The sequence below is a fragment of the Phalangium opilio genome, unplaced genomic scaffold, assembly GCF_054372755.1.
Source record: "Phalangium opilio isolate 3A_F unplaced genomic scaffold, DU_Popi_V2 ptg000038l_1, whole genome shotgun sequence".
Taxonomy (NCBI): Eukaryota; Metazoa; Arthropoda; class Arachnida; order Opiliones; family Phalangiidae; genus Phalangium; species Phalangium opilio.
The window spans coordinates 5,165,100-5,188,139 of record NW_028324161.1 but is presented as its reverse complement, the minus strand read 5'-3'; the positions used below and the strand labels follow the sequence as shown (position 1 = coordinate 5,188,139).

Sequence of the window (23,040 nt, the reverse complement as noted above, 5' to 3'; positions counted from 1 at the left end):
CGGGTGCTCCTGGGTGCTTACCCCGGGTGCTTGTAGGTACTTGCCTCGGGTGCTTGTAGGTACTTGCTCCGGGTGCTTGTAGGTACTTGCTCCGGGTGATTGTAGGTACTTGCCTCGGGTGCTTGTAGGTACTTGCTCCGGGTGCTTGTAGGTACTTGTGGGTGCTTGTAGGTACTTATGGGTACTTTTAGGTACTTGTAGGTACTTTTAGGTACTTGTAGGTACTTGTGGGTTCTTGTAGGTACTGGTGGGTGCTTGTAGGTACTTGTGGGTGCTTGTGGGTGCTTGTAGGTGCTTGTGGGTTCTTGTGGGTACTTGTGGGTACTTGTAGGTATTTGTGGGTACTTGTAGGTATTTGTGGGTACTTGTAGGTATTTGTGGGTACTTGTAGGTATTTGTGGGTGCTTGTAGGTACTTGTGGGTGCTTGTAGGTACTTGTGGGTGCTTGTGGGTACTTGTGGGTACTTGTGGATTCTTGTAGGTACATGTGGGTACTTGTGGATTCTTGTAGGTACATGTGGGTACTAGTGGATTCTTGTAGGTACTTGTAGGTACTTGTGGGTGCTTGTAGGTACTTGTGGGTGCTTGTAGGTACTTGTGGGTGCTTGTAGGTACTTGTGGGTTCTTGTAGGTACTTGTGGGTACTTGTGGGTGCTTTTAGGTACTTGTGGGTGCTTTTAGGTACTTGTGGGTGCTTTTAGGTACTTGTGGGTGCTTTTAGGTACTTGTAGGTACTTTTAGGTACTTGTAGGTACTTGTAGGTACTTGTGGGTACTTGTGGGTTCTTGTAGGTACTGGTGGGTGCTTGTAGGTACTTGTGGGTGCTTGTAGGTACTCGTGGGTGCTTGTAGGTACTTGTGGGTGCTTGTGGGTGCTTGTGGGTACTTGTGGGTACTTGTAGGTATTTGTGGGTACTTGTAGGTATTTGTGGGTGCTTGTAGGTACTTGTGGGTGCTTGTAGGTACTTGTGGGTGCTTGTGGGTACTTGTGGATTCTTGTAGTTACATGTGGGTACTTGTGGATTCTTGTAGGTACTTGTAGGTACTTGTGGGTGCTTGTAGGTACTTGTGGGTGCTTGTGGGTACTTGTGGGTGCTTTTAGGTACTTGTGGGTGCTTTTAGGTACTTGTGGGTGCTTTTAGGTACTTGTGGGTGCTTTTAGGTACTTGTGGGTGCTTTTAGGTACTTGTGGGTGCTTTTAGGTACTTGTGGGTGCTTGAAGGTACTTGTGGGTACTTGAAGGTACTTGTAGGTACTTGCCCCGGGTACTTGTGGGTGCTTGAAGGTACTTGTGGGTACTTGCCCAGGGTACTTGTGGGTGTTTCTAGGTACTTGTGGGTGCTTGTAGGTACTTGTGGGTACTTGCCACGGGTGCCTCTGGGTGCTTGCCCCGGGAACTTGCGGGCACTTGCCACGGGTGCCTCTGGGTGCTTGCCCCAGGTGCTTGCAGGTACTTGCCCCGGGTGCTCCTGGGTGCTTACCCCGGGTGCTTGTAGGTACTTGCCTCGGGTGCTTGTAGGTACTTGCTCCGGGTGCTTGTAGGTACTTGCTCCGGGTGATTGTAGGTACTTGCCTCGGGTGCTTGTAGGTACTTGCTCCGGGTGCTTGTAGGTACTTGTGGGTGCTTGTAGGTACTTATGGGTACTTTTAGGTGCTTGTAGGTACTTGTAGGTACTTTTAGGTACTTGTAGGTACTTGTGGGTACTTGTGCGTTCTTGTAGGTACTGGTGGGTGCTTGTAGGTACTCGTGGGTGCTTGTAGGTACTTGTGGGTGCTTGTGGGTGCTTGTAGGTGCTTGTGGGTTCTTGTGGGTACTTGTGGGTACTTGTAGGTATTTGTGGGTACTTGTAGGTATTTGTGGGTACTTGTAGGTATTTGTGGGTACTTGTAGGTATTTGTGGGTGCTTGTAGGTACTTGTGGGTGCTTGTAGGTACTTGTGGGTGCTTGTGGGTACTTGTGGGTACTTGTGGATTCTTGTAGGTACATGTGGGTACTTGTGGATTCTTGTAGGTACATGTGGGTACTTGTGGATTCTTGTAGGTACTTGTAGATACTTGTGGGTGCTTGTAGGTACTTGTGGGTGCTTGTAGGTACTTGTGGGTGCTTGTAGGTACTTGTGGGTTCTTGTAGGTACTTGTGGGTACTTGTGGGTGCTTTTAGGTACTTGTGGGTGCTTTTAGGTACTTGTGGGTGCTTTTAGGTACTTGTGGGTGCTTTTAGGTACGTGTAGGTACTTTTAGGTACTTGTGGGTTCTTGTAGGTACTGGTGGGTGCTTGTAGGTACTGGTGGGTGCTTGTAGGTACTTGTGGGTGCTTGTAGGTACTCGTGGGTGCTTGTAGGTACTTGTGGGTGCTTGTGGGTGCTTGTAGGTGCTTGTGGGTTCTTGTGGGTACTTGTGGGTACTTGTAGTTATTTGTGGGTACTTGTAGGTATTTGTGGGTACTTGTAGGTATTTGTGGGTACTTGTAGGTATTTGTGGGTGCTTGTAGGTACTTATGGGTGCTTGTAGGTACTTGTGGGTGCTTGTGGGTACTTGTGGGTACTTGTGGATTCTTGTAGGTACATGTGGGTACTTGTGGATTCTTGTAGGTACATGTGGGTACTTGTGGATTCTTGTAGGTACTTGTAGGTAGTTTTGGGTGCTTGTAGGTACTTGTGGGTGCTTGTAGGTACTTGTGGGTGCTTGTAGGTACTTGTGGGTTCTTGTAGGTACTTGTGGGTACTTGTGGGTGCTTTTAGGTACTTGTGGGTGCTTTTAGGTACTTGTGGGTGCTTTTAGGTACTTGTGGGTGCTTTTAGGTACTTGTAGGTACTTGTAGGTACTTTTAGGTACTTGTAGGTACTTGTGGGTACTTGTGGGTTCTTGTAGGTACTGGTGGGTGCTTGTAGGTACTTGTGGGTGCTTGTAGGTACTCGTGGGTGCTTGTAGGTACTTGTGGGTGCTTGTGGGTGCTTGTAGGTGCTTGTGGGTTCTTGTGGGTACTTGTGGGTACTTGTAGGTATTTGTGGGTACTTGTAGGTATTTGTGGGTACTTGTAGGTATTTGTGGGTACTTGTAGGTATTTGTGGGTGCTTGTAGGTACTTGTGGGTGCTTGTAGGTACTTGTGGGTGCTTGTGGGTACTTGTGGGTACTTGTGGATTCTTGTAGGTACATGTGGGTACTTGTGGGTGCTTGTAGGTACTTGTGGGTGCTTGTGGGTACTTGTGGGTGCTTTTAGGTACTTGTGGGTGCTTTAAGGTACTTGTGGGTGCTTTTAGTTACTTGTGGGTGCTTTTAGGTACTTGTGGGTGCTTTTAGGTACTTGTGGGTGCTTGAAGGTACTTGTGGGTACTTGAAGGTACTTGTAGGTACTTGCCCCGGGTACTTGTGGGTGCTTGAAGGTACTTGTGGGTACTTGCCCCGGGTACTTGTGGGTGCTTGAAGGTACTTGTGGGTACTTGCCCAGGGTACTTGTGGGTGTTTCTAGGTACTTGTGGGTGCTTGTAGGTACTTGTGGGTACTTGCCACGGGTGCCTCTGGGTGCTTGCCCCGGGAACTTGCGGGCACTTGCCACGGGTGCCTCTGGGTGCTTGCCCCGGGTGCTTGCAGGTACTTGTCCCGGGTGCTCCTGGGTGCTTACCCCGGGTGCTTGTAGGTACTTGCCTCGGGTGCTTGTAGGTACTTGCTCCGGGTGCTTGTAGGTACTTGCTCCGGGTGATTGTAGGTACTTGCCTCGGGTGCTTGTAGGTACTTGCTCCGGGTGCTTGTAGGTACTTGTGGGTGCTTGTAGGTACTTATGGGTACTTTTAGGTGCTTGTAGGTACTTGTAGGTACTTTTAGGTACTTGTAGGTACTTGTGGGTACTTGTGGGTTCTTGTAGGTACTGGTGGGTGCTTGTAGGTACTCGTGGGTGCTTGTAGGTACTTGTGGGTGCTTGTAGGTGCTTGTGGGTTCTTGTGGGTACTTGTGGGTACTTGTAGGTATTTGTGGGTACTTGTAGGTATTTGTGGGTACTTGTAGGTATTTGTGGGTACTTGTAGGTATTTGTGGGTGCTTGTAGGTACTTGTGGGTGCTTGTAGGTACTTGTGGGTGCTTGTGGGTACTTGTGGGTACTTGTGGATTCTTGTAGGTACATGTGGGTACTTGTGGATTCTTGTAGGTACATGTGTGTACTTGTGGATTCTTGTAGGTACTTGTAGGTACTTGTGGGTGCTTGTAGGTACTTGTGGGTGCTTGTAGGTACTTGTGGGTGCTTGTAGGTACTTGTGGGTTCTTGTAGGTACTTGTGGGTACTTGTGGGTGCTTTTAGGTACTTGTGGGTGCTTTTAGGTACTTGTGGGTGCTTTTAGGTACTTGTGGGTGCTTTTAGGTACTTGTAGGTACTTTTAGGTACTTGTGGGTTCTTGTAGGTACTGGTGGGTGCTTGTAGGTACTGGTGGGTGCTTGTAGGTACTTGTGGGTGCTTGTAGGTACTCGTGGGTGCTTGTAGGTACTTGTGGGTGCTTGTGGGTGCTTGTAGGTGCTTGTGGGTTCTTGTGGGTACTTGTGGGTACTTGTAGGTATTTGTGGGTACTTGTAGGTATTTGTGGGTACTTGTAGGTATTTGTGGGTACTTGTAGGTATTTGTGGGTGCTTGTAGGTACTTGTGGGTGCTTGTAGGTACTTGTGGGTGCTTGTGGGTACTTGTGGGTACTTGTGGATTCTTGTAGGTACATGTGGGTACTTGTGGATTCTTGTAGGTACTTGTAGGTACTTGTAGGTACTTGTGGGTGCTTGTAGGTACTTGTGGGTGCTTGTAGGTACTTGTGGGTGCTTGTAGGTACTTGTGGGTGCTTGTAGGTACTTGTGGGTACTTGTGGGTGCTTTTAGGTACTTGTGGGTGCTTTTAGGTACTTGTGGGTGCTTTTAGGTACTTGTGGGTGCTTTTAGGTACTTGTGGGTGCTTTTAGGTACTTGTGGGTGCTTGAAGGTACTTGTGGGTACTTGAAGGTACTTGCCCCGGGTACTTGTGGGTGCTTGAAGGTACTTGTGGGTACTTGCCCCGGGTACTTGTGGGTGCTTGAAGGTACTTGTGGGTACTTGCCCAGGGTACTTGTGGGTGTTTCTAGGTACTTGTGGGTGCTTGTAGGTACTTGTGGGTACTTGCCACGGGTGCCTCTGGGTGCTTGCCCCGGGAACTTGCGGGCACTTGCCACGGGTGCCTCTGGGTGCTTGCCCCGGGTGCTTGCAGGTACTTGCCCCGGGTGCTCCTAGGTGCTTACCCCGGGTGCTTGTAGGTACTTGCCTCGGGTGCTTGTAGGTACTTGCTCCGGGTGCTTGTAGGTACTTGCTCCGGGTGATTGTAGGTACTTGCCTCGGGTGCTTGTAGGTACTTGCTCCGGGTGCTTGTAGGTACTTGTGGGTGCTTGTAGGTACTTATGGGTACTTTTAGGTACTTGTAGGTACTTTTAGGTACTTTTAGGTACTTGTAGGTACTTGTGGGTACTTGTGGGTTCTTGTAGGTACTGGTGGGTGCTTGTAGGTACTCGTGGGTGCTTGTAGGTACTTGTGGGTGCTTGTGGGTGCTTGTGGGTGCTTGTAGGTGCTTGTGGGTTCTTGTGGGTACTTGTGGGTGCTTGAAGGTACTTGTGGGTACTTGAAGGTACTTGTAGGTACTTGCCCCGGGTACTTGTGGGTGCTTGAAGGTACTTGTGGGTACTTGCCCCGGGTACTTGTGGGTGCTTGAAGGTACTTGTGGGTACTTGCCCAGGGTACTTGTGGGTGTTTCTAGGTACTTTGGGGTGCTTGTAGGTACTTGTGGGTACTTGCCACGGGTGCCTCTGGGTGCTTGCCCCGGGAACTTGCGGGCACTTGCCACGGGTGCCTCTGGGTGCTTGCCCCGGGTGCTTGCAGGTACTTGCCCCGGGTGCTCCTGGGTGCTTACCCCGGGTGCTTGTAGGTACTTGCCTCGGGTGCTTGTAGGTACTTGCTCCGGGTGCTTGTAGGTACTTGCTCCGGGTGATTGTAGGTACTTGCCTCGGGTGCTTGTAGGTACTTGCTCCGGGTGCTTGTAGGTACTTGTGGGTGCTTGTAGGTACTTATGGGTACTTTTAGGTACTTGTAGGTACTTGTAGGTACTTTTAGGTACTTGTAGGTACTTGTGGGTACTTGTGGGTTCTTGTAGGTACTGGTGGGTGCTTGTAGGTACTCGTGGGTGCTTGTAGGTACTTGTGGGTGCTTGTGGGTGCTTGTAGGTGCTTGTGGGTTCTTGTGGGTTCTTGTGGGTACTTGTAGGTATTTGTGGGTACTTGTAGGTATTTGTGGGTACTTTTAGGTATTTGTGGGTACTTGTAGGTATTTGTGGGTGCTTGTAGGTACTTGTGGGTGCTTGTAGGTACTTGTGGGTGCTTGTGGGTACTTGTGGGTACTTGTGGATTCTTGTAGGTACATGTGGGTACTTGTGGATTCTTGTAGGTACATGTGGGTACTTGTGGATTCTTGTAGGTACTTGTAGGTACTTGTGGGTGCTTGTAGGTACTTGTGGGTTCTTGTAGGTACTTGTGGGTACTTGTGGGTGCTTTTAGGTACTTGTGGGTGCTTTGAGGTACTTGTGGGTGCTTTTAGGTACTTGTGGGTGCTTTTAGGTACTTGTAGGTACTTTTAGGTACTTGTGGGTTCTTGTAGGTACTGGTGGGTGCTTGTAGGTACTGGTGGGTGCTTGTAGGTACTTGTGGGTGCTTGTAGGTACTCGTGGGTGCTTGTAGGTACTTGTGGGTGCTTGTGGGTGCTTGTAGGTGCTTGTGGGTTCTTGTGGGTTCTTGTAGGTACTGGTGGGTGCTTGTAGGTACTTGTGGGTGCTTGTAGGTACTCGTGGGTGCTTGTAGGTACTTGTGGGTGCTTGTGGGTGCTTGTAGGTGCTTGTGGGTTCTTGTGGGTACTTGTGGGTACTTGTAGGTATTTGTGGGTACTTGTAGGTATTTGTGGGTACTTGTAGGTATTTGTGGGTACTTGTAGGTATTTGTGGGTGCTTGTAGGTACTTGTGGGTGCTTGTAGGTACTTGTGGGTGCTTGTGGGTACTTGTGGGTACTTGTGGATTCTTGTAGGTACATGTGGGTACTTGTGGATTCTTGTAGGTACATGTGGGTACTTGTGGATTCTTGTAGGTACTTGTAGGTACTTGTAGGTGCTTGTAGGTACTTGTGGGTGCTTGTAGGTACTTGTGGGTGCTTGTAGGTACTTGTGGGTGCTTGTAGGTACTTGTGGGTACTTGTGGGTGCTTTTAGGTACTTGTGGGTGCTTTTAGGTACTTGTGGGTGCTTTTAGGTACTTGTGGGTGCTTTTAGGTACTTGTGGGTGCTTTTAGGTACTTGTGGGTGCTTTTAGGTACTTGTGGGTGCTTGAAGGTACTTGTGGGTACTTGAAGGTACTTGCCCCGGGTACTTGTGGGTGCTTGAAGGTACTTGCCCCGGGTACTTGTGGGTGCTTGAAGGTACTTGTGGGTACTTGCCCCGGGTACTTGTGGGTGCTTGAAGGTACTTGTGGGTACTTGCCCAGGGTACTTGTGGGTGTTTCTAGGTACTTGTGGGTGCTTGTAGGTACTTGTGGGTACTTGCCACGGGTGCCTCTGGGTGCTTGCCCCGGGAACTTGCGGGTACTTGCCACGGGTGCCTCTGGGTGCTTGCCCCGGGTGCTTGCAGGTACTTGCCCCGGGTGCTCCTGGGTGCTTACCCCGGGTGCTTGTAGGTACTTGCCTCGGGTGCTTGTAGGTACTTGCTCCGGGTGCTTGTAGGTACTTGCTCCGGGTGATTGTAGGTACTTGCCTCGGGTGCTTGTAGGTACTTGCTCCGGGTGCTTGTAGGTACTTGCTCCGGGTGATTGTAGGTACTTGGCTCCGGGTGATTGTAGGTACTTGCTCCGGGTGCTTGTAGGTACTTGCCCCGGGTACTTGTAGGTGCTTGTGAGTGCTTGTAGGTACTTGCCCCGGTGCTTGTATGTACTTTGCCTCCTCCATAGGATTAACATTACGCTAAATTTTGGAAGCTCGTAACTCTGGTTATATTAGAGATACGGGGATATCCTTTGATTATGTAATAGTCATATTTGTCCCTTCCCTCCTTCGTTAACATTAGTTTATGCTACAAAAAAGTTTGAAATTGACAATCTCAGATCGTCTTTGTGAAGTTTTAAGGATATCCGAATTTCATATTGGGCTTATGACAATTTTGAGCTAAATGTTAAACGGACATAAATCAGCATTTTTAAAAATTTTGTAAAATTGTCAATTTGGTCCAATTTCTGGAATTTTTAGGGGGGCGCCTTGCGTTTCAATAAATGATTGGTAAAAATTGTATTATGTTAATTACTATAAGAATACAAACTTTTATTGATTTACGTTTTTTTTTGAAGTATCATTATAAATAAATGTCTGATTGAGCTAAAGTTATGGTCCTCTATATATATGTTTCTGCTTAGTGCAGATTTTGAAAATGTAAAACAGTTTCTTAACATTCTTAATTAAAATGAAGTCTGAAGGAACATATATTAATCAAAAATGTCTTGATTATAATCAAGACCTAAAAAGTATCGATAAGACTGAGGTTATCACTTGTCTGAAGGATCAGATATTAATTTTTCTTTTTAATTGAAACTTAAATGCATGCTTAAGAAAAAAACAACGTTCCATTACCGTTTTCCGTTGAAATAAATTATTTTACTGGTAATCAATTTCAAAAATTTACTTATCTCGGCTTTTCGACCACAATTCCATTCCCCGAAAACATTTTATCATTACATTAATTACTTTTGGGAGAGTACGTGTATGGTTTTGCGTTTTAAAAGGTTCCTAAAGACGTTACATCCCCATTCGTGACCGGCACGCTTCGCAGTGGAACATTTTAATTATTCTAAAACCAATGGCGCCAAATTCAATAGGGACAGTAACATTTTTACTCGCGGTTTTGCAAAATGATGTAATATCGAGTGTACTTTAGTGAACCGTCGTATTGTTCTTTCTCATAGTTCAGGGCATGATCAGTGTTACTGCCCAATTTCTCTCTCTAGTTTCTAACAAGGGTTAGAGACTATTTGATATGGCACGGCACAACGTTAAACACATTTGTAAATTCTAAGTAGCACAAAAGGAAAAATAATCCATTTTTTATATTTTGGTATGAAATAAATAAACTCATGATAGTAGTTATAACGAACAGAAAGTCAAGAGAATGGCACCGGTAATGAGCAGCAAAAAGAGATGAAAGTTTGCTTCAAGGCAGCAGAGGGACATGGTAGTGAAAATAGTAATCTAGAATTTTGTTCGTTCAAACCTTAATATATCATGAAAAATTCAAGTGAGGAGGCGGCACTACCTAGAAAGATTGATTTTGGCAGATAACAGCGAAAAAGTTATGTACTACACACACTGTGACTATGGGAGAATTTCTGGACCGCAGGTCGCACATGATGAAATTTCAACTCCAGTTTACATCAATTCTCCCTGGTCGTACTAGTAGCAGGTTAAGCTATAGTTTGCTCAGGTCCTGTTAGTCTCGAAAGGGTTATATAGTCCTTGTAACTTTTAAAAGGTTGTTGTCTTGGCTAAACAGTCCGCTATTACAGTTTCTTATTGTTTTATAGGTTTTTTTGACACGTTATCTCCCAAAAGTAATTAATGTAATGATAAAATGTTTTCGGGGAATGGAATTGTGGTCGAAAAGCCGAGATATGTAAATTTTTGAAATTGATTACCAGTAAAATAATTTATTTCAACGGAAAACGGTAATGGAACGTTGTTTTTTCTTAAGCATGCATTTAAGTTTCAATTAAAAAGAAAAATTAATATCTGATCCTTCAGACAAGTGATAACCTCAGTCTAATCGATACTTTTTAGGTCTTGATTCTAATCAAGAAATTTTTGATTAATATATGTTCCTTCAGACTTCATTTTAATTAAGAATGTTAAGAAACTGTTTTACATTTTCAAAATCGGCACTAAGCAGAAACGTATATAAAGGGGACCATAACTTTAGCTCAATCAGACATTTATTTATAATGACACTTCAAAAAAAAACGTAAATCAATAAAAGTTTGTATTCTTATAGTAATTACCATAATACAATTTTTACCAATCATTTATTGAAACGCAAGGCGCCCCCCTAAAAATTCCAGAAATTGGACCAAATTGACAATTTTACAAAATTTTTAAAAATGCTGATTTATGTCCGTTTAACATTTAGCTCAAAATTGTCATAAGCCCAATATGAAATTCGGATATCCTTAAAACTTCACAAAGACGATCTGAGATTGTCAATTTCAAACTTTTTTGTAGCATAAACTAATGTTAACGAAGGAGGGAAGGGACAAATATGACTATTACATAATCAAAGGATATCCCCGTATCTCTAATATAACCAGAGTTACGAGCTTCCAAAATTTAGCGTAATGTTAATCCTATGGAGGAGGCAAAGTACCTACAAGCACCGGGGCAAGTACCTACAAGAACTCACAAGCACCTACAAGTACCCGGGGCAAGTACCTACAAGCACCCGGAGCAAGTACCTACAATCACCCGGAGCCAAGTACCTACAATCACCCGGAGCAAGTACCTACAAGCACCCGGAGCAAGTACCTACAAGCACCCGAGGCAAGTTCCTACAATCACCCGGAGCAAGTACCTACAAGCACCCGGAGCAAGTACCTACAAGCACCCGGGGCAAGTACCTACAAGCACCCGAGGCAAGTACCTACAAGCACCCGGGGTAAGCACCCAGGAGCACCCGGGGCAAGCACCCAGAGGCACCCGTGGCAAGTACCGCAAGTTCCCGGGGCAAGCACCCAGAGGCACCCGTGGCAAGTACCCACAAGTACCTACAAGCACCCACAAGTACCTAGAAACACCCACAAGTACCCTGGGCAAGTACCCACAAGTACCTTCAAGCACCCACAAGTACCCGGGGCAAGTACCCACAAGTACCTTCAAGCACCCACAAGTACCCGGGGCAAGTACCTACAAGTACCTTCAAGCACCCACAAGTACCCGGGGCAAGTACCCAGAAGTACCTTCAAGCACCCACAAGTACCTAAAAGCACCCACAAGTACCTAAAAGCACCCACAAGTACCTAAAAGCACCCACAAGTACCTAAAAGCACCCACAAGTACCCACAAGTACCTACAAGCACCCACAAGTACCTACAAGCACCCACAAGTACCTACAAGCACCCACAAGTACCTACAAGCACCCACAAGTACCTACAAGTACCTACAAGAACCTACAAGAATCCACAAGTACCCACATGTACCTACAAGAATCCACAAGTACCCACATGTACCTACAAGAATCCACAAGTACCCACAAGTACCTACAAGCACCCACATGTACCTACAAGAATCCACAAGTACCCACAAGCACCCACAAGTACCTACAAGCACCCACAAGTACCTACAAGCACCCACAAGTACCTACAAGCACTTACAAGTACCCACAAGTACCTACAAGCACCCACCAGTACCTACAAGAACCCACAAGTACCTACAAGAACCCACAAATACCTACAAGTACCCACAAGAACCCACAAGCACCTACAAGCACCCACAAGTACCTACAAGCACCCACGTGTACCTACAAGCACCCACGAGTACCTACAAGCACCCACAAGTACCTACAAGCACCCACAAGTACCTACAAGCACCCACAAGTACCTACAAGCACTTACAAGTACCCACAAGTACCTACAAGCACCCACCAGTACCTACAAGAACCCACAAGTACCTACAAGAACCCACAAGTACCTAAAAGCACCCACAAGTACCTAAATGCACCCACAAGTACCTAAAAGCACCCACAAGTACCTAAAAGCACCCACAAGTACCTAAAATCACCCACAAGTACCTACAAGCACCCACAAGTACCTACAAGCACCCACAAGTACCTACAAGCACCCACAAGTACCTACAAGTACCTACAAGAATCCACAAGTACCTACAAGAATCCACAAGTACCCACATGTACCTACAAGAATCCTCAAGTACCCACATGTACCTACAAGAATCCACAAGTACCCACAAGTACCTACAAGCACCCACATTTACCTACAAGAATCCACAAGTACCCACAAGCACCCACAAGTACCTACAAGCACCCACAAGTACCTACAAGCACCCACAAATACCCACAAATACCTACAAGTACCCACAAGTACCCACAAGAACCCACAAGCACCTACAAGCACCCACAAGCACCCACAAGTACCTACAAGCACCCACGAGTACCTACAAGCACCCACGAGTACCTACAAGCACCCACAAGTACCTACAAGCACCCGCAAGTACCTACAAGCACCCACAAGTATCCACAAGTACCTACAAGCACCCACCAGTACCTACAAGAACCCACAAGTACCTACAAGAACCCACAAGTACCCACAAGTACCTACAAGTACCTAAAAGTACCCATAAGTACCTACAAGCACCCACAAGTACCCACAAGTACCTACAAGCACCCACAAGTACCTACAAGCACCCACAAGTACTTACAAGCACCCACAAGTACCTACAAGCACCCACAAGTACCTACAAGCACCCACAAGTACCTACAAGTACCTACAAGAATCCACAAGTACCTACAAGTACCTACAAGAATCCACAAGTACCCACATGTAACTACAAGAATCTGCAAGTACCCACAAGTACCTACAAGCACCCACATGTACCTACAAGAATCCACAAGTACCCACAAGCACCCACAAGTACCTACAAGCACCCACAAGTACCTACAAGCACCCACAAGTACCTACAAGCACCCACAAGTACCTACAAGCACCCACAAGTACCTACAAGTACCTACAAGAATCCACAAGTACCTACAAGTACCTACAAGAATCCACAAGTACCCACATGTACCTACAAGAATCTGCAAGTACCCACAAGTACCTACAAGCACCCACATGTACCTACAAGAATCCACAAGTACCCACAAGCACCCACAAGTACCTACAAGCACCCACAAGTACCTACAAGCACCCACAAATACCTACAAGCACCCACAAATACCTACAAGTACCCACAAATACCCACAAGTACCCAAAGAACCCACAAGCACCTACAAGCACCCACAAGCACCCACAAGTACCTACAAGCACCCACGAGTACCTACAAGCACCCACAAGTACCTACAAGCACCCACAAGTACCTACAAGCACCCACAAGTACCTACAAGCACCCACAAGTACCTACAAGCACCCACAAGTACCCACAAGTACCTACAAGCACCCACCAGTACCTACAAGAACCCACAAGTACCTACAAGAACCCACAAGTACCTACAAGAACCCACAAGTACCCACAAGTACCTACAAGTACCTAAAAGTACCTACAAGTACCTAAAAGTACCCATAAGTACCTACAAGCACCCACAAGTACCTACAAGCACCCACAAGTACCCACAAGTGCCCATAAGTACCTACAAGCACCCACAAGTACCTACAAGAACCCACAAGTACCCACAAGTACCTACAAGTACCTAAAAGTACCTACAAGTACCTACAAGTACCTAAAAGTACCCATAAGTACCTACAAGCACCCACAAGTACCTACAAGCACCCACAAGTACCCACAAGTGCCCATAAGTACCTACAAGCACCCACAAGTACCTTCAAGTACCCACAAGCACCTACAAGTACCTAAAAGTACCCATAAGTACCTACAAGCACCCACAAGTACCTACAAGCACCCACAAGTACCCACAAGTGCCCATAAGTACCTACAAGCACCCACAAGTACCTACAAGTACCCACAAGCACCTACAAGCACCCACAAGTACCCACGAGTACCTAGAAGCACCCACAAGCACCTACAAGTATCCACAAGTACCTTTAAGCACCCACAAGTACCCACAAGAACCCACAAGCACCTACAAGCACCCACAAGTACCCACAAGAACCCACAAGTACCTACAAGAACCCACAAGTACCTACAAGCATCCACAAGAACCCACAAGTACCTACAAGCACCTACAAGCACCTACAAGCACCCACAAGTACCCGGGAAAAGCACCCACAAGTACCCGGGACAAGCACCCGGGGCAAGTACCCACAAGTACCTACAAGCACCCGGGGCAAGTACCCACAAGTACCTACAAGCACCCACAAGTACCTACAAGCACCCACATTTACCTACAAGAACCCACAAGTACCTACAAGAACCCACAAGTACCCAAGTTTCGCCATATCGGCTGGACCCACCAACATTTCCCTTTGTGTCGTCGTTTAAAATTTTGTTATTATTTTTTTTATTTTTATTTTGTTTTATTATTAATAGCGATAATAATAGAATTTTCTTTCGAATCAGCAAATTTCGTAGTTCTTCGTCCGCCATCTTAAAAAGCCTAGTAAACAAGCTCTAGATGTCGCCAGCGGGTATTTTCAATGCTACCATGAAAACATGATTGCTTGTTTCCGAGCGAGTAAACTGCACGCGGAACTTGAACGCTAGCAAAAAATACTCGTACGCTAGTCATTTAACAGAGCTACCGCTCTCTCAGAATTTTCCAAATTTCTGTAAACCGTGCTTGGCAAACTGCGAACAGGGTCACTGATATACAGACACAATATTAGAGGTTTTACACGTCCGGTGTAATGCCTCTCCGTGACATACATCAATCCAATAAAGTTTCTTGTTAATCTGTTGAAGTCTTATCAAGTTCTTTGAAGTCTTTTTAAGTTAAACCAGAAGTGAGATGAGACTAGAAGTGAAGGGCTCTAGCATTGGTAATAGATCCTGGCATTAGTGAACATATTTGAGGATTTTACGCCGCTTCAATCGCGCCTACGCTAGAGAGAAAAAAATTGGTCGAGTTCTATAAAATTTCTTACCCCCTTCCCCTCAACCTAAAGCCGCGAAACACGGACGCGGGTGCTTGAATCTAGTTTTGCCGTCTACCACCGCGAGCGTCTCACGTTTTGGAGGGGAAATTCTGAAACCGCCACTAGAGGGCCAACCGTTGGTGTGTTATCAAGAACATTCACTTTCGCCGAGTGAAGAATTTGGTTAGCTCAGTACTTCTAGTCTCATCTCAATTCTGGTTAAACTGAAATGAAAAGAAATGTCACTATTTGTTTGAAAGCATTTGAAATATGAATCCGATGCAAAAAATGTTATCTTCGTGAATTCCCCTCGTGATAAGCTTCTGCAAGGATAAGAAATCTCTTAATAGCAAGTCCTCGGTAGTATAGTGGTGAGTATTCCCGCCTGTCACGCGGGCGACCGGGGTTCGATTCCCCGCCGGGGAGGATGTTAAATTTTGGAATACAAACTGTGAAGCTGATTTCGGCCCGTACTAAACTAGTAAAATTCTCGGAAACCCTTGTTTTCTAGAAGCAGTGAGCTCAAAAATAGATTTGTGCTCACTGCTAGAAGGCATAATTGAGAGATAATAATAGGTTTTGAAGTCCAATTAAGTGAATTGTTAATCTTTTTTTAAGTCATGTGAAGTTTTAATTAATGTGAAAGCAAGTCTGGGAATTTTATTGAAGACATATGAAGTCTGAAATCGGGTGCCCAAAATCTTGTCTCTGTGGTTATCGCCCTCGGGATAAGTTTAGAGGAAGATGAGAAATCAAATTATAGCAAGTCCTCGGTAGTATAGTGGTGAGTATTCCCGCCTGTCACGCGGGCGACCGGGTTCGATTACCCGCGGGAGAGGATGACACTATTTTTGTTGTGGAATCACTGTAGTGCTGTTGCTCAAGCTTTATTTGGAAATATTTGTAAATTTAAATAATTTTTCTGGATCTCTTTCGCTATTTTTCAGGGTTTTAACAAAAAAATTTATATTGAAAATCGCTGATTTCTAATTTTGTTAATTTTAATAAGGATTGCTACTTCATGGAATTTTAAAATTTTTGCTTGGATGAGGAAGGACCGCGGTCCAAATGCTCCCATAGTAGTAATTTTTAATTGTAAATAAACGTAAAAATTTTAAAATTCTATGAAGTAGCAGTCCTTATTAAAATTAACAAAATTAGAAATAATAAAACACCATGGATCCAAAATTTAATATCTATGAAAATCCCTGACCAAATTTTGGCAATATTGACCATTTTAAGGTGTTTACCATCACACGTAGCCCATATTAAGCATTTTTTGAAGCATGGATGAAGCAAACGAAATCTCTGACGGTTTTTTTTTATTATTATTAAAACTGACTAATCCCTGACTTTTAAGCTAGGTTCCCACTAGACCGAAAATGACGACCGAAATCTTTAGCGCTGCCCTTAGTTTTACGCAGCCCTTCGACGGCAAGATTTTAGGTTGGTTCACACATACGACCGAATTCAGACCAAATAGGGCGGTCGACCGGTAGTCACGTGGCACGAGTTGGAATTGTTACTCGGAGCCAGAAGAACTTAAGCCTTGGCCTTTGATTTCCCCTTGATGGTATCTTAATTAGGGCGTATACTTCTACCAAATTAAGGTCAGAGATTCAAATCAAAGGTTTATTACGTACAAACACGGCAATAGCGACTCGCGATCAAATTCGATTAGAGAATTCAGACTCAAAAGTTCATGACTTGCAAATGTGGCAATGGTGACTGGCGAGTTAAAAAAATAAACAAAAAACCTCAAAGCGGCGATAAAAAAAACTCCCCTATTATGACGTCAACAGAAGCTTCATCCCGAAACGAATTTTCATTGGTTATGAAAATAATTTTACGTCGTCCTCTGCGTCAAAAATAGAACACCAACAGGGTTGCCACGGCATTATCAGAACCAAATTCCCTGACTTTTCTAGGTTTTCCCTGACCTTTTTCAGAGATTTTCCCTGACCTTTTTAGGCCGACAGTGTGAATGTTTACAGCACGTTTTAAGTGCTTTAAATAAACTCGATCTACATTAAGTTTTCCAATGTATTTGTTTCACCGAAATGAATAAGAAACATTTAAACTATAAATAACAGTCCAAGAGATTTTTAAAGGCATTTATTTTCTTGACATAAAAACAATTCTAGACAGCATTTCCAAAAGCGCATAGATCAGAAAGTGAAGAACATTAAACCTTTCCAGCCTTTAGCAACGGTATTCGTGTAAAATGAGAAGCAAGGGGAGACACAAATGGGTGGTTGGTGAGCCTCGTTTTCAACTACCAATCGAATCAGAGATATATTAGGTCATCGTTAATGTCACGTGACAAGCGGAAAGTAGTTCGCGATGGTAGCGGCTCCTGGGGATAGTGGGGAATACTATTGAGAAATCGGCTGCTTAACTAGGCTTAACGGTTGTTCTTTAGCGCTCTTTTGGTTCAATCGTCGTGGAATTTTCAAGTTTCGTTAAGTTGAATTTTGAAATTGTTTTTCGTGCATTCTATTGCACCTTTAAGTTTTCCGTCTTTATCAATCAGGGAAAAGTCATCCTTTTCGTAGCTTTCTAAAATGTTTGCTAAATTCAAATCTGACATTTTGACAAATGTGCCGATTCCCGACTACTTAAATGACTAGATTATATTAAGCCTTGGAATTAAACTATAGCAGACGACATGAAAATAAAGAAATAAGTGAACTATATTTTCTAGCCAACTTACGCATGTACCTTGTGTAAAACTACGCGAAAGTAACTCTCCGCCGCGGCATAAGACCAACTCTTCCCGTCGCTCTGTAAGGGGGACGGAAATCTTGAATCGACTATGGGGGAACTCATTTTTCAAGTTTGGGGTTAGGCTTCTCGTTCTTCACTTTCTGGTTATCTATGCGCTTTTGGCATTTCTAAGGATTGCTCTAGAGTTTACTCTGTCTTAAGAGAGGATGAGGAGAAACTTTCAATAAAGATTTTACCCACTAAAATCAAATTCCCTGACTTTTCCCTGACCTTTTTGGCCCATTTTTAAATTCCCTGACTTTTCCAGGTTTTCCCTGACCCGTGGCAACCCTGACCAATTCTGTCCGACCGAAAGCTGTTTCAGTCGCGTTCTGCGGAAGATGTTTTGCCGCAGAGGTAGTTACGCATTGTTTCCGTCGGGTTTTCGGTCAAGCGGGAACTAAGCTTAACTCTACACAATGACAAGGGCATAAATCATTTTGCAATACTCCGTGTGGTTTCTAATGTGCTAAGGTTGTACTGCACCCAAGAACGATCTAAGGCTACACGTCGTCTCGTGTACACTATAATGTTACGAAGAGTGCCACATAAACTTGAGAACATGCCTGCCCAATTCGATACTCTCGAGATCCAGTGACCACAACACTATAAGCGGCCATTTTTAGCTTAGCATACATTTTTTCTCTTCTCCGTAAATCGTAGAAAATCAAAAATAAAACCTTGCAGCGACAAATTTCACAATAATATCATATTTTAGTTAGGTTAATTTTGATTAACTAATTTAACTAACGTTCCATGAGTCATAATATTCATTAAACCAATTTTCATTTGATGAATATTTTACGTCTCAAAAACTCTATTTTATACTACATTTAAGATTAGATTAATCATCTTTGGGGAAAACGAAGGTGTTGTTCAAGATGGAAGACCATGCATAAAGAAGGCGTATTTTCCATCCATTTCATGTAAGAATGTTGCACCCTATACGCATGTCCTTTCTGGGTCCAGAATTCAAGACGTCCTACTGGGGTTATTAGGTTTTTGGTTTCAGAAACATTTTCCGTCCAACTTATCTATTTTTTTAGGCAAATTTGTAACATTTTGCGACCCCCCCTTAATGTTTTTCCTCTTAATGGGTTTTAGGAAATGTTCTTAATTATCAGTATTTTTGATTAATGTATTGGATTCGGTGAAAAGATCTTTGACAAATTTGCGTATAATGCTGAATATATATATTTTTTATTTCGAATTATATAATCGTATTGTTATAAAAGTGATCTTCGTAATATTAAAGATGTGCTGCGTGTCCCCTTCAATATTGGTCCCATGTGCCTTAAGGTTTTTGATGAGTCCAGTTAAACGCTTCTATATTCGCCAAATAGTCAGCGCGACGAATAATAGGTTCACCTGTAATTAATTTATTAAATTAATGTTTGTAAATTAGCGAATCATGTCGCCCTATGTTCTGGACCCAAGGTCGAGTTTGCTATATGTTCCATAAGTATTACAATACCTATATACTTCGTAATGCTAGAGACTTAACAGCTCGAGCTAGTTCGAAGGAGAGCGACGTAAGCGAGTCAATCGAAGTCCTACACTCGGTGTTTAATTTTGCACGCAGGACTTCCATCTATTTTGTCTGTACTAAGCCTTTGACGGCGCCTCACTGGGCGTTGCTTTACGACTCGAGAATCTATGACCTACCTTGACAAAATCTCAGTAACTAGACACAGACTTATGGAACATATCTTACGAACTTAATGCTTACAGGTACATATTTTTAGAAATCCAATTTTTCCAACTCACCTCCATTAGCAAAATCATTTCTGCGCAAGCCTTCAAGTTCGTTCAGAATATATCAATCAAACAAAGGCTTATATTATTATTATCATACAATCTGCATGTCCATAGGGGGGAGGGGGGGTTGCTGGGTTAGTTAGTTCTCTTTAATTAAGCCCCAATCGGACATGCCACTCTCAATTTGTTTCAAGCTATCGGATTGAATCCGCATTGGGTTCGAAAATTACGGTAATTTAGGAAATAGGTGGTAAATTAGCGATTTAGAACCCTAGATCCGATTTTTTATTAACCAAGGTCATAGATGCGAGTGGCTCAAATATAAAGTGCTCACAATTCAACGTGGTTTAATAGAGTATAGAAATAGAAAATAATAATTAGTATAAATTACCGACAGAACAGTCATCTAATTTATCCCAAAATTTTAATCGGTAATTAACCCGGTCAAAATTAATCAAAACCCCATGATTTCATGATAATGAATATAAAATGTATTTTAGCTATTTTAGAAGTTGGAAAATGTGAGACGTTGAAAATATTTGAGCAGAATATGGTACATGTGGCGTTTAAAAACCTCTAGACTTACTAAATTAGGAACTTTGAACAATGTAAACTTTACTTACGAGCATCTGAATCGAAAGAAGCGTGTAACAATAAATATACATTAGATGTTTAAAGTCGAAAATATTTGCATCTGACCATAAAAAATTGTCAGATAACCATTTTTCATCGATTTATATTGATAATACCATACGTTCGTATGTTCCATAAGTATGACACTTTACTATGCAATATTTACTTACCTATAGCTGGACCGAAAGGGGCGTGTAACGAAGAATATACATTAGATGTTTAAAGTTTCAGTTATCGTTCAAACCAATTTAATTTTATAATAAATTACTTGTGTCACGAGAAAATACTTACCTATATTGCCTGTTTTACGTAGTTTGAGTGAATAGAGGGGAAAATGAAATTGTCGAAGCGTAGAAAAAATGTAATGAAGATACTATATTAGTGAGAAAGGATATATTCCTTTTTCTGACTTTAAAATGGAATAGATGTAATTTTAGTAGCAGGAATGGCTAATAGCAGAAGTAAATGGGGGGGAGTAAATATCAAGTTGAGTTCGCTTGGCGTCGAGTTATGGTTTTTTTTCACATTCCCAGAATCGCGTTTTTGAAGGGAACTTGCGGATGAATACACTTCCCCGAAACTATTTTCTTTTCGTTTGTCCAGGTTGAACAATTTTAGTTAGCTTTAATAACAATAATCTAAGCTTTGTCTATGAAGGGATGTCCACACTAAGCCTGTGGCTTCTTTACAGGTGAGTCGCTTAACAATGCATAGAGGGGTGGTGGCTAGCCTCTATGCCACAGCTAACCTACATCGCCCTATACTAACTATTACCGTTAACCGCTGCAAGTTTTGATGGAAAGGAGAAATCGGGTTAGACCGCGGAGGAAAACTCCTTTTAACAAGCGGGGGGAGAGAACATGCAAACTCTACGCGGAAGGATTTGTTCCCAGATTATCACCCGGTGCCACAGTCCGGGATCGAACCCGGGATTCTCTTGCTGCGAGGCGAAAGCGCTAACCGCTACGCCACCCCACTCTTTATGGACGTGTGGTGGCGCGTGTAAGAAAATTTCTCTCGATTAGTTGCCTCTCTCTGATTGGAATAATTCAAATTTTGCGCCTCAGTCCGTGTTGTTTTTTCGGAAAAGGAACGCCTTGCCCTAGCTATAGATGGAGATAAGTACTTCCCTCTATTTACTTCTGCTAATAGGAATCATTGCGAAGCCATTTTCTCACGTTATCTAGGCGGATTTGGTCGCGAGAGCTAGACTAATCATAATGTGTGGCGTTGCCACCAATCAATGAAATCACAGTTAGAAAGACGCCATCAGAATTATGAGGCATGACGGGGATAGGGCCCGGCCCACAAAACCCGCATTGAAAATAACAAGTTATTTATATGGTGGCACAATGATTCCATTTTTAATGTATTTATTCCTAATAGATTTTTATTTGTCTGAAATCTGATAACTCACACATATAGAAAGCTTGTTTATTTTCTTCTATATTTCTCCATTGGAGCATCTGAGTACCTTTAATTTGAATCAGAAAGCGTCAAGCGTATAAATAATTGTTTTTATGGTAAAATTCGACAATCTAATTAATACGGGCGTTCAAATTAACCATGGGGACAAACCATTTTATCATTGTATGTCCAATGGTATTACATACAATGGTACTTTTAATTAGGTAAGCGTGAGTTTAAAAAGTAAATCCTACTCACACTGATTAACTGATGAAGCGTAATTGTTAAATGAAATGATCGTGCGCAACATTTCACATTAAATTTAATTGAAATTGAACCCAAGAATTTAGGGGCATTTATAAACAAGAAATGACTCTACTTACAGACTTTTTCTGAATGAGCGTAATTGTTTATTGAAAGGTAGAGTATAAAACATTAAATTTCACATTTAATTGGAATGGGATATAGTATTGAAATTGACTGGAATGAAATCACTTTTCACAGTTTTTAGCCACATCGTAGTATACGATGAGGCTCTAGTAATAGTAGTCGTGGCCGGAGTTTTCGCTTTCGTTCAGATTTTAGCTTAAAAGGAACTTTATATTATCACAATCCACCCATTGGGGTAACTGGGCTCGGTTAGAGATTTAATTTTAATTTAAATCTTTTCAGATCGTAGATTTCCTTTTATTTATGTGCTAATTAAATAGATAACGATTTCCCCGTTTCCTACCGCGCTCCTCGTGTGTTTCGTTTTCGTTCGGTAGCTATCGCCATCTATGTTATGTTTGACTGGAATGTTTTGCGGTTAATTCAAATGTGGGTTTAGATAGAGCTTACATAGTGTTAAATGAGCGTTATGCGTTTGATCATTTTAGCATTGCTAAAGGTAATTCGAGGGGATAATCACTAAAATGGGTAATCACTATAACTAAACTTTCAATTTCAAAAGTTTCTGGGCATAAGTCCTGGTTAGAAATTTATAAGATGCGATAAGTGTGCATCGGCATAAGTCTATGTTGTAAACTCAACGAGGGGATTATCACTAAAACTATCTGTTCTTTGATTCGCCGGAATATTAGAATTACAGCATATGTAAATTTATACGGTTATAATTTTATCACTGTTTAGAGTAGGGCATCGAGGGGCTATTAACTCTGATTTTATGCACAGTAAATCATTTAAGCATTGAAAAAGATAGCGCTCTTCACTCATTAGGGTAAAGTATAGAGGGGTTATCCACTCATTAGGGTAGGGTATAGAGGGGCTGTGGTAAATTAAGATTTAATTTAAATGTCACCATAGAATTTAAGTTTGTTTTTGAAAATTTCCTTTGATAACTTCATGTCGAAGTAAAAAACCATTCCCGAGAAGTTTTCCCCTTTTCAGCGCCCCTAGGTTTATCTGGGCAACGACTCTTCAATAGAGAATGAAATGGAAAATTTCTCGGGGATTCACCGTCTTAGCTTGCCTCTCTTAATCCCCTCTTTTTTTGTATGGAACCACTGGGTAAAGAAAAAGGTAGTCTTGAAAGAAACTTTGTAGCGCGAGGAGCTAAGAATCTTTAGCCCTTTTTTTTTGGTTCATGTTTTACTTTAAAAATAGACTAATTCTTTTAACTAATAATCCCAGAACCGGCTTTAGATAATTTCAGTGT

General features: G+C 43.1%; 1 protein-coding gene and 1 non-coding gene across 2 annotated transcripts in view; one reads left to right on the top strand and one right to left on the bottom strand.

Annotated features, from left to right (window-relative positions):
- Positions 1-23,040, bottom strand: part of LOC149682772 (centrosomal protein of 290 kDa-like) — a 147,058-nt gene that overhangs the window by 27,004 nt on the left and 97,014 nt on the right. The window lies entirely within an intron of this gene.
- TRNAD-GUC (transfer RNA aspartic acid (anticodon GUC)) lies at positions 15,174-15,245 on the top strand. Its single transcript has one exon. It is a non-coding gene; the product is annotated as a tRNA-Asp (tRNA).